Raw genomic sequence first — 10,986 nt, 5'->3', positions numbered from 1 at the left:
CAGGTTTAGCAATGGCAAGCCTTTTCCATCATCTTCTCAGCAACAGACAGAGAATGCTAAACAGAGCCACTCTGACTTAGCAACCATGGTCTCTGATCTAATCAAAACCACTCAAAGTTTCATGACTGAAACAAGGTCCTCCATTAGGAATTTGGAGGCACAAGTGGGACAGCTGAGCAAGAAAGTTACTGAACTCCCTCCTAGTACTCTCCCAAGTAATACAGAAGAAAATCCAAAAGGAGAGTGCAAGGCCATCAACATGGCCGAATATGGAGAGGAAGGGGAGGAAGTGAACGCCACTGAGGAAGACCTCAATGGGCGTGCACTAGCCTCCACTGAGTTCCCTAATGAGGAACCATGGGAATCTGAGGCTCAAAATGAGACCATAGAGATTCCATTGCATTTACTTCTGCCATTCATGAGCTCTGATGAGTATTCCTCCTCTGAAGAGGATGAGTATGTCACTGAAGAGCAAGTTGCTAAATACCTTGGAGCAATCATGAAGCTAAATGACAAGTTATTTGGAAATGAGACTTAGGAGAATGAACCCCCTTTGCTCACCAAAGAACTGGATGACTTGTCTAGGCAGAAATTACCTCAAAAGAGACAAGATCCTGGGAAGTTTTCAATACCTTGTACCATAGGCACCATGACCTTCAAGAAGGCTCTGTGTGACTTAGGGTCAAGTGTAAACCTCATGCCTCTCTCTGTAATGGAGAAGCTAGGGATCTTTGAGGTACAAGCTGCAAGAATCTCACTAGAGATGGCAGACAATTCAAAGAAACAAGCTTATGGACTTGTAGAGGATGTTCTGGTGAAGATTGAAGACCATTACATCCCTGCTGATTTCATAGTCCTAGAGACAGGGAAATGCATGGATGAATCTATCATCCTTGGCAGACCCTTCCTAACCACAGCAAAGGCTGTGATTGATGTTGATAGAGGTGAACTAATCATTCAAGTGAATGAAGAATCCTTTGTGTTTAAGGCTCAAGGATATCCCTCTGTCACCATGGAGAGGAAGCATGAAGAGCTTCTCTCAAATCAGAGTCAAGCAGAGCCCCCACAGTCAAACTCTAAGTTTGGTGTTGGGAGGCCACAACCAAACTCTAAGTTTGGTGTTGAACCCCCACATTCAAACTCTAAGTTTGGTGTTGGGAGGTTCCAACATTGCTCTGAGAAAATGTGAGGCTCCATGAGAGCCCCCTGTCAAGCTACTGACATTAAAGAAGCGCTTGTTGGGAGGCAACCCAATGTTATATTTTTTTGTTATTTTATGTTTTTTTGTAGGTTGATGATCATAAGAAGTCACAAAATCAATTGAAAAAGCAAAAACAGAATGAAAAACAGGAAGAAAAACAGCACACCCTGGAGGAAGAACTTACTGGCGTTTAAACGCCAGTAAGGTTAGCAGTTGGGCGTTTAACGCCCAGTCTGGCACCATTCTGGGCGTTTAACGCCAGAAAAGGGCACCAGACTGGCGTTAAACGCCAGGAAGGGGCAAGATCCTGGCGTTAAACGCCAGAAATGGGCACCAGCCCGGCGTTTAACGCCAGATTTGGCACAAAACGTGTTTTTGCATGCCATTTGGTGCAGGGATGACTTTTCCTTGACACCTCAGGATCTGTGGACCCCACAGGATCCCCACCAACCCACTACTCTCTCTCTTCTTCTTCACCCATTCACCAATCACCTCAACACCTCTTTCCCAAAAACCCTTCACCTATCAAATCCCATCTCTCTCTTCACCACTCACATCCATCCTTCATAAAATCCCACCTACCTCACCCTTCAAATTCAAACCACATTACCTTCCAAACCCACCCATACATGACCGAACCATAAGCCCCTCCTCTCCTATATAAACCCTTCTTCACCCCTTCATTTTCACACAACCTAAACACCACTTCTCCCCCTCTTTGGCCGAACACAAAGCCATTCCCTTCTTCCTCATTTCTTCTTCTTCTACTCTCTTCTTTCTTCTTTTGCTCGAGGACGAGCAAACCTTTTAAGTTTGGTGTGGTAAAAGCATTGCTTTTTGTTTTTCCATAACCATTTATGGCATCCAAGGCCGGAGAAACCTCTAGAAAGAGGAAAGGGAAGGCAAAAGCTTCCACCTCCGAGTCATGGGAGATGGAGAGATTCATCTCAAGGGTGCATCAAGACCACTTCTATGAGGTTGTGGCCTTGAAGAAGGTGATCCCCGAGGTCCCTTTTTCACTCAAAAAGAGTGAATATCCGGAGATCCGACATGAGATCCGAAGAAGAGGTTGGGAAGTTCTCACCAACCCCATTCAACAAGTCGGAATCTTAATGGTTCAAGAGTTCTATGCCAATGCATGGATCACCAAGAACCATGATCAAAGTGTGAACCCGGATCCAAAGAATTGGCTTACTATGGTTCGGGGGAAATACTTGGATTTTAGTCCGGAAAATGTAAGGTTGGCATTCAACTTGCCCATGATGCAAGAAGATGAACATCCTTACACAAGAAGGGTCAACTTTGATCAAAGGTTGGACCAAGTCCTCACTGACATTTGTGAAGAGGGCGCCCAATGGAAGAGAGATTCAAGAGGGAAGCCAGTTCAATTAAGAAGGCATGACCTCAAGCCCATGGCTAGAGGATGGTTGGAGTTTATCCAATGCTCAATCATTCCCACTAGCAACCGGTCCGAAGTTACTCTAGACCGGGCCATCATGATTCATAGTATTATGATTGGAGAGGAAGTGGAAGTTCATGAGGTTATAGCCCAAGAACTCTATAAGGTGGCGGACAAGTCCTCTACCTTAGCAAGGTTAGCCTTTCCTCATCTCATTTGTCACCTCTGTTATTCAGTTGGAGTGGACATAGAAGGAGACATCCTTATTGATGAGGACAAGCCCATCACTAAGAAAAGGATGGAGCAAACAAGAGACCCCTCTCATCATGAGATCCCTGAGATGCCTCAAGGGATGCACTTTCCTCCACAAGACTATTGGGAGCAAATTAACACCTCCCTAGGAGAATTGAGTTCCAACATGGGACAACTAAGGGTGGAGCACCAAGAACATTCCATCCTCCTCCATGAAATTAAAGAAGATCAAAGAATCATGAGAGAGGAGCAACAAAGACAAGGAAGAGACATTGAGGAGCTCAAGCACTCCATAAGACCTTAAAGAGGAAGAACAAGCCGCCATCACTAAGGTGGACCCGTTCTTTAATCTCCTTGTTCTTTATTTTCTTGTTTTTCGAAATTTTCATGCTTATGTTTGTCTATGTTTGTGTCTTATGATCATTAGTGTCTTAGTGTCTATGCCTTAAAGTTATGAATGTCCTATGAATCCATCACCTTTCTTAAATAAACAATGTTCTTAATTGAAAAAGAGAAGAATTGCATGAATTTTGAATTTTATAACAGATTGATTATTTTGATGTGGTGGCAATACTTTTGTTTTCTGAATGTATGCTTAAACAGTGCATATATCTTTTGAATTTGTGGTTCATGAATGTTGGCTCTTGAAAGAATGATGAAAAAGGAGACATGTTACTGAGGATCTGAAAAATCATAAAAATGGTTCTTGAAGCAAGAAAAAGCAGTGAATACAAAAAAAAACAAAAAGAAGGAGAAAAACGAAAAAAAAAGAGAGAAAAAGAGAAAAAGAAAAAGAAAGAAAAGGAAAGAAATAAAGTTGTGATCCAAGGCAAAAAGAGTGTGCTTAAGAACCCTGGACACCTCTAATTGGGGACTTTAGCAAAGCTGAGTCACAATCTGAAAAGGTTCACCCAATTATGTGTCTGTGGCATGTATGTATCCGGTGGTAATACTGGAAGACAGAGTGCTTTGGGCCACGGCCAAGACTCATAAAGTAGCTGTGTTCAAGAATCATCATACTTAACTAGGAGAATCAATAACACTATCTGGATTCTGAGTTCCTAAAGAAGCCAATCATTCTGAATTTCAAAGGATAGAGTGAGATGCCAAAACTATTCAGAGGCAAAAAGCTAAAAGTCCCGCTCATCTAAATGATACTGATCTTCATAGATGTTTTTGGAATTCATTGCATATTCTCTTCTTTTTATCTTATTTGATTTTCAGTTGCTTGAGGACAAGCAACAATTTAAGTTTGGTGTTGTGATGAGCGGATAATTTGTACGCTTTTTGGCATTGTTTTTAGTATGTTTTTAGTAGTTTGAGTTGATTTTTTAGTATATTTTTATTAGTTTTTAGTTAAAATTTACTTTTCTGGACTTTACTATGAGTTTGTGTGTTTTTCTGTGATTTCAGGTATTTTCTGGCTGAAATTGAGGGACCTGAGCAAAAATCTGATTCAGAGACTGAAAAGGACTGCAGATGCTGTTGGATTCTGACCTCCCTGCACTCAAAGTGGATTTTCTGGAGCTACAGAAGCCCAATCGGCGCTCTCTCAATGGCGTTGGAAAGTAGACATCCTGGGCTTTCCAGCAATATATGATAGTCCATACTTTGCCCAAGATTTGATGGCCCAAACCGGCGTTCAAAGTCACCCTCAGAATTCCCAGCGTTAAACGCCGGAACTGGCACCTAAATGGGAGTTAAACGCCCAAACTGGCATAAAAGCTGGCGTTTAACTCCAAGAAGAGTCTCTACACGAAAATGCTTCATTGCTCAGCCCAAGCACACACCAAGTGGGCCCAGAAGTGGATTTTTATGTCATTTACTCATCTTTGTAAACCTTAGGCTACTAGTTTTCTATAAGTAGGACCTTTTACTATTGTATTTTCATCTTCTGATCTTTGGAATCTTTTGTTCTTTAGATCTTTTGATCACTTTGGGAGGCTGGCCTCACGGCCATGCCTAGACCTTGTTCTTATGTATTTTCAACGGTGGAGTTTCTACACACCATAGATTAAGGTGTGGAGCTCTGCTGTACCTCGAGTATTAATGCAATTACTATTGTTCTTCTATTCAATTCCGCTTGTTCTTATTCCAAGATATTCATTCGCACTCAAGAACCTGATGAATGTGATGATTATATGACACTCATCATCATTCTCACCTATGAACAAAGTGACTGACAACCACTCTTGTTCTACAAGCAAACGAGGCTCTAATGTTTATCTCTTGGATTTCTGATACACGATGCATGGTTGATCGACTGACAACCGAGTGCTCGCCTGACAAACGAGCCAACCATTCCGTGAGATCAGAGTCTTCGTGGTATAGGCAAGAACTGATGGCGGCATTCAAGAGAATCCGGAAGGTCTAACATTGTCTGTGGTATTCTGAGTAGGATTCAATGATTGAATGACTGTGACGTGCTTCAAACTCCTGAAGGCGGGGCGTTAGTGACAGACGCAAAAGAATCACTGGATTCTATTCCGGCCTGATTGAGAACCGACAGATGGATAGCCGTGCCGTGACAGGGTGCGTTGAACATTTCCAATGAGAGGATGGGAGGTAGCCACTGACAACGGTGAAACCCTTGCATAAGCTTGCCATGGAAAGGAGTAAGAAGGATTGGATGAAGACAGTAGGAAAGCAGAGAGACGGAAGGGAAAGCATCTTCATACGCTTATCTGAAGTTCTTACCAATGATATACATAAGTATCTCTATCTTTATCTTTATGTTTTATTCATCATCTATACCCATTTGAGTCTGCCTGACTAAGATTTACAAGGTGACCATAGCTTGCTTCATACCAACAATCTCCGGGGGATCGACCTTTACTCGCGTAAGGTTTATTACTTGGACGACCCAGTGCACTTGCTGGTTAGTTGTGCGAAGTTGTAGTGATCACGATTTCGCGCACCAAGTTTTTTGTGATGAGCGGATAATTTGTACGCTTTTTGGCATTGTTTTTAGTATGTTTTTAGTATATTTAGTTGAGTTTTTAGTTTTTAGTTAAAATTCACTTTTCTGGACTTTACCATGATTTTTTGTGTTTTTCTGTGATTTCAGGTATTTTCTGGCTGAAATTGAGGGACCTGAGCAAAAATCTGATTCAGAGACTGAAAAGGACTGCAGATGCTGTTGGATTCTGACCTCCCTGCACTCGAAGTGGATTTTCTGGAGCTACAGAAGCCGAATTGGCGCGCTCTCAACGGAGTTGGAAAGTAGACATCCTGGGCTTTCCAGCAATATATGATAGTTCATACTTTGCCCAAGATTTGATGGCCCAAACCGGCGTTCAAAGTCACCTTCAGATTTCCCAGCGTTAAACGCCGGAACTGGCACCTAAATGGGAGTTAAACGCCCAAACTGGCACAAAAGCTGGCGTTTAACTCCAAGAAGAGTCTCTACACGAAAATGCTTCATTGCTCAGCCCAAGCACACACCAAGTGGGCCCAGAAGTGGATTTTTATGTCATTTACTCATCTTTGTACACCCTAGGCTACTAGTTCTCTATATATAGGACCTTTTACTATTGTATTTAAGAGCTTTTGATCATGTTTTTATGATTGAACCCTCTTTGGGAGGCTGGTCTCACGGCCATGCCTAGACCTTGTTCTTATGTATTTTCAACGGTGGAGTTTCTACACACCATAGATTAAGGTGTGGAGCTCTGCTGTACCTCGAGTATTAATGCAATTACTATTGTTCTTCTATTCAATTCCGCTTGTTCTTTGTCCAAGATATCACTTGTTCTTCAACTTGATGAATGTGATGATCCGTGACACTCATCATCATTCTCACTCATGAACAAAGTGACTGACAACCACTCTTGTTCTACAAGCATATGAGGCTCTAGTGTTTATCTCTTGGATTCCTGATACACGATGCATGGTTGATCGCCTGACAACCGAGTGCTCGCCTGACAAACGAGCCAGCCATTCCGTGAGATCAGAGTCTTCGTGGTATAGGCAAGAACTGATGGCGGCATTCAAGAGAATCCGGAAGGTCTAACCTTGTCTGTGGTATTCTGAGTAGGATTCAATGATTGAATGACTGTGACGTGCTTCAAACTCCTGAAGGCGGGGCGTTAGTGACAGACGCAAAAGAATCACTGGATTCTATTCCGGCCTGATTGAGAACCGACAGATGGATAGCCGTGCCGTGACAGGGTGCGTTGAACATTTCCAATGAGAGGATGGGAGGTAGCCACTGACAACGGTGAAACCCTTGCATAAGCTTGCCATGGAAAGGAGTAAGAAGGATTGGATGAAGACAGTAGGAAAGCAGAGAGACGGAAGGGAAGGCACCTTCATACGCTTATCTGAAGCTCTCACCAATGATATACATAAGTATCTCTATCTTTATCTTTATGTTTTATTCATATATCATCTATACCCATTTGAGTCTGCCTGACTAAGATTTACAAGGTGACCATAGCTTGCTTCATACCGAAAATCTCCGTGGGATCGACCCTTACTCACGTAAGGTATTACTTGGACGACCCAGTGCACTTGCTGGTTAGTTGTGCAAAGTTGTGTAGTGAATCACAATTTCGCGCACCAAGTTTTTGGCGCCGTTGCCGGGGATTGTTTCGAGTATGGACAACTGACGGTTCATCTTGTTACTTAGATTAGGTATTTTTTTTTCAGAGTTCTTAAGAATGAATTCTAGAGTTTCATGATGATCTGTTGAAGTCTGGCTGGCTGAGTAGCCATGTCTAATCTTATTGGACCGAGGTTTCAACTTATCATCACAAGAGCTTGTTGATTTCTATCAATCTTGCTGTTGGAGCAAGGATCTGCTGAGGCTTGGCTGGCCATTGGCCATGTCTAGTGTTTTGGACCGAAGCTTTCTTTGAAAGCTTGGCTGGCTGTGAAGCCATGTCTAATTCCTGGACCGGAGTCTTAGACTAGCATTGCAATGATTCCTGGAATTCACATTAAGAATTCTGAAACCTTTATTTTCTATTTTCATATAATTTTCGAAAAAGCAAAAAAAAAATTACAAAACCATAAAAACCAAAAAAGATTTTATGTTTCTTGTTGAGTCTAGTGTCTGATTTTAAGTTTGGTGTCTTGCATGCATTGTTTATTTGATCTTGGTTCTATTTTCAAGTCAATAGTACAGGGAACTGAAGATTCAGAACATGCAGTAGAGGAATTACACAGAAAAAGCTGGGCGTTCAAAACGCCCAGTGAAGAAGGACAGACTGGCGTTTAAACGCCAGCCAGGGTGCCTGGTTGGGCGTTTAACGCCCAAAAAGGTAGTGCATTGGGCGTTAAACGCCAGAATGTGCACCATTCTGGGCGTTTAACGCCAGGATGGCACAAGGGGGAGGATTTTGTTTTCAAAATCAATTTTTTTCAAGTTTTCAAAGTTTTTCAAAATCAAATCATATCTTTTCAATCAAATGTTTTCAAAATCAATTTCTTCCCTTTTTCAAAGATACTTGCTATCAATTAATGATTTGATTCAACATTTCAAGTAGGTTGCCTTTTCTGTTGAGAAAGGTTTAATGTCTGAATCATATCTTTTCTTGTTAGCCAAGTCATTAATTTTTAAAATCAAATATTTTTTTTTTAAATTTGTTTTCAAATCATATCTTTTCAATCATATCTTTTTAAAAACCATAACTGCTCAATCAAATCTTTTTAATCACATCTTTTTCAAAATAGTTTTCAAATCATATCTTTTTTATTTCTAATTTCAAAATCTTTTTCAAAAATTACTTGATTTCTTTCCCACTCTTGATTTTCGAAAATTAATTAAAGTTTTTCAAAATGTTTTTTAAAATCTTTTTAATTTAATTTTCGAAAATTTCTTCCCCTCTTCCCATATCCTTCTATTTGTGGAGTACCACTCCTTCTCAATGCACAATTCGAATTCTATCTAACTAAGTTCGAATTCTCTACTTCTTCCTTCTAATTTTCTGTTCCTCTGACACCTCAAGGAATCTCTATACTGTGACATAGAGGATTCCATATTTTCTTGTTCTCTTCTCTTTCATATGAGCAGGAACAAAGACAAAGGCATTCTTGTTGAAGCTGACCCTGAACCTGAAAGGACCTTGAAGCGAAAGCTAAGAGAAGCTAAAGCACAATTCTCTATAGAGGACATGACAGAAATCTTCAAAGAAGAAGAACCCATGGCAGCCGAAAACAACAACAATACCAACAATGCAAGGAAGGTGCTGGGTGACTTTACTGCACCTACTCCCGACTTCTATGGGAGAAGCATCTATATCCCTGCCATTGGAGCAAACAACTTTGAGCTTAAGCCTCAATTAGTTTCTCTAATGCAACAAAATTGCAAGTTCCATGGACTTCCATTGGAAGATCCTCATCAGCTCTTAGCTGAATTCTTGCAAATCTGTGACACTGTCAAGACTAATGGGGTTGACCCTGAGGTCTACAGACTTATGCTATTTCCTTTTGCTGTAAGAGACAAAGCTAGGACATGGTTGGACTCACAACCTAAAGAAAGCCTGGACTCTTGGGAAAAGCTAGTCAATGCCTTCTTGGCAAAGTTCTTTCCACCTCAAAAATTGAGTAAGCTTAGAGTGGAAATCCAAACCTTCAGACAGAAGGATGGAGAATCCCTCTATGAAGCTTGGGAAAGATACAAACAATTGATCAGAAAGTGTCCTTCTGACATGCTTTCTGAATGGAGCATCATAGGTATTTTCTATGATGGTCTCTCTGAACTATCCAAGATGTCTTTGGATAGCTCTGCTGGAGGATCTCTTCATCTGAAGAAGACGCCTACAGAAGCTCAAGAGCTAATTGAAATGGTTGCAAATAACCAATTCATGTACACTTCTGAAAGGAATCCTGTGAACAATGGGACTAATCAGAAGAAAGGAGTTCTTGAGATTGACACTCTGAATGCCATTCTGGCTCAGAACAAGATATTGACTCAACAAGTCAATTTGATTTCTCAAAGTCTGTCTAGAATGCAAAATGCACCAAGCAGTACTAAGGATGCTTCATCTGAAGAAGAAGCTTATGATCCTGAGAACCCTTCAATGGAAGAGGTGAATTACCTAGGAGAACCCTATGGAAACACCTATAATTCTTCATGGAGAAATCACCCAAATTTCTCATGGAAGGATCAACAGAGACCTCAACAAGGTTTCAACAACAATAATGGTGGAAGAAACAGGTTTAGCAATAGCAAGCCTTTTCCATCATCTTATCAGCAACAGACAGAGAGTTCTAAGCAGAACACCTCTGACTTAGCAACCATGGTCTCTGATCTAATCAAAACCACTCAAAGTTTCATGACTGAAACAAGATCCTCCATTAGGAATTTGGAGGCACAAGTGGGACAGCTGAGCAAGAAAGTTACTGAACTCCCTCCTAGTACTCTCCCAAGCAATACAGAAGAAAATCCAAAAGGAGAGTGCAAGGCCATAAACATGGCCGAATTTGGAGAGGAAGGAGAGGAAGCGAACGCCACTGAGGAAGACCTCAATGGACGTGCACTAGCCTCCACTGAGTTCCCTAATGAGGAACCATGGGAATCTGAGGCTCAAAATGAGACCATAGAGATTCCATTGGACTTACTTCTGCCTTTCATGAGCTCTGATGAGTATTCTTCCTCTGAAGAGGATGAGTATGTCACTGAAGAGCAAGTTGCTAAATACCTTGGAGCAATCATGAAGCTAAATGACAAGTTATTTGGAAATGAGACTTGGGAGAACGAACCTCCTTTGCTCACCAAAGAACTGGATGACTTGTCTAGGCAGAAATTACCTCAAAAGAGACAAGATCCTGGGAAGTTTTCAATACCTTGTACCATAGGCACCATGACCTTCAAGAAGGCTCTGTGTGACTTAGGGTCAAGCGTAAACCTCATGCCTCTCTCTGTAATGGAGAAGCTAGGGACCTTTGAGGTGCAAGCTGCAAGAATCTCATTAGAGATGGCAGACAATTCAAGAAAACAAGCTTATGGACTTGTAGAGGATGTTTTGGTGAAGATTGAAGACCATTACATCCCTGCTAATTTCATAGTCCTAGAGATTGGGAAGTGCATGGATGAATCTATCATCCTTGGCAGACCCTTCCTAGCCACAGCAAAGGCTGTGATTGATGTTGATGGAGGTGAACTGATCATTCAAGTGAATGACAAATC

General features: G+C 41.4%; 1 non-coding gene across 1 annotated transcript; it reads right to left on the bottom strand.

Annotated features, from left to right (window-relative positions):
• Positions 1-9,403: 9,403 nt before the first annotated feature.
• Positions 9,404-9,511, bottom strand: LOC130972426 (small nucleolar RNA R71). The gene has a single exon (XR_009083595.1). It is a non-coding gene; the product is annotated as a small nucleolar RNA R71 (small nucleolar RNA).
• Positions 9,512-10,986: the final 1,475 nt, after the last annotated feature.

This window comes from Arachis stenosperma, chromosome 3 (genome assembly GCF_014773155.1).
Source record: "Arachis stenosperma cultivar V10309 chromosome 3, arast.V10309.gnm1.PFL2, whole genome shotgun sequence".
NCBI classification, from domain to species: Eukaryota; Viridiplantae; Streptophyta; class Magnoliopsida; order Fabales; family Fabaceae; genus Arachis; species Arachis stenosperma.
Note: the sequence above shows the minus strand (reverse complement) of the source record. Positions and strands in the feature narration are given on the sequence as shown.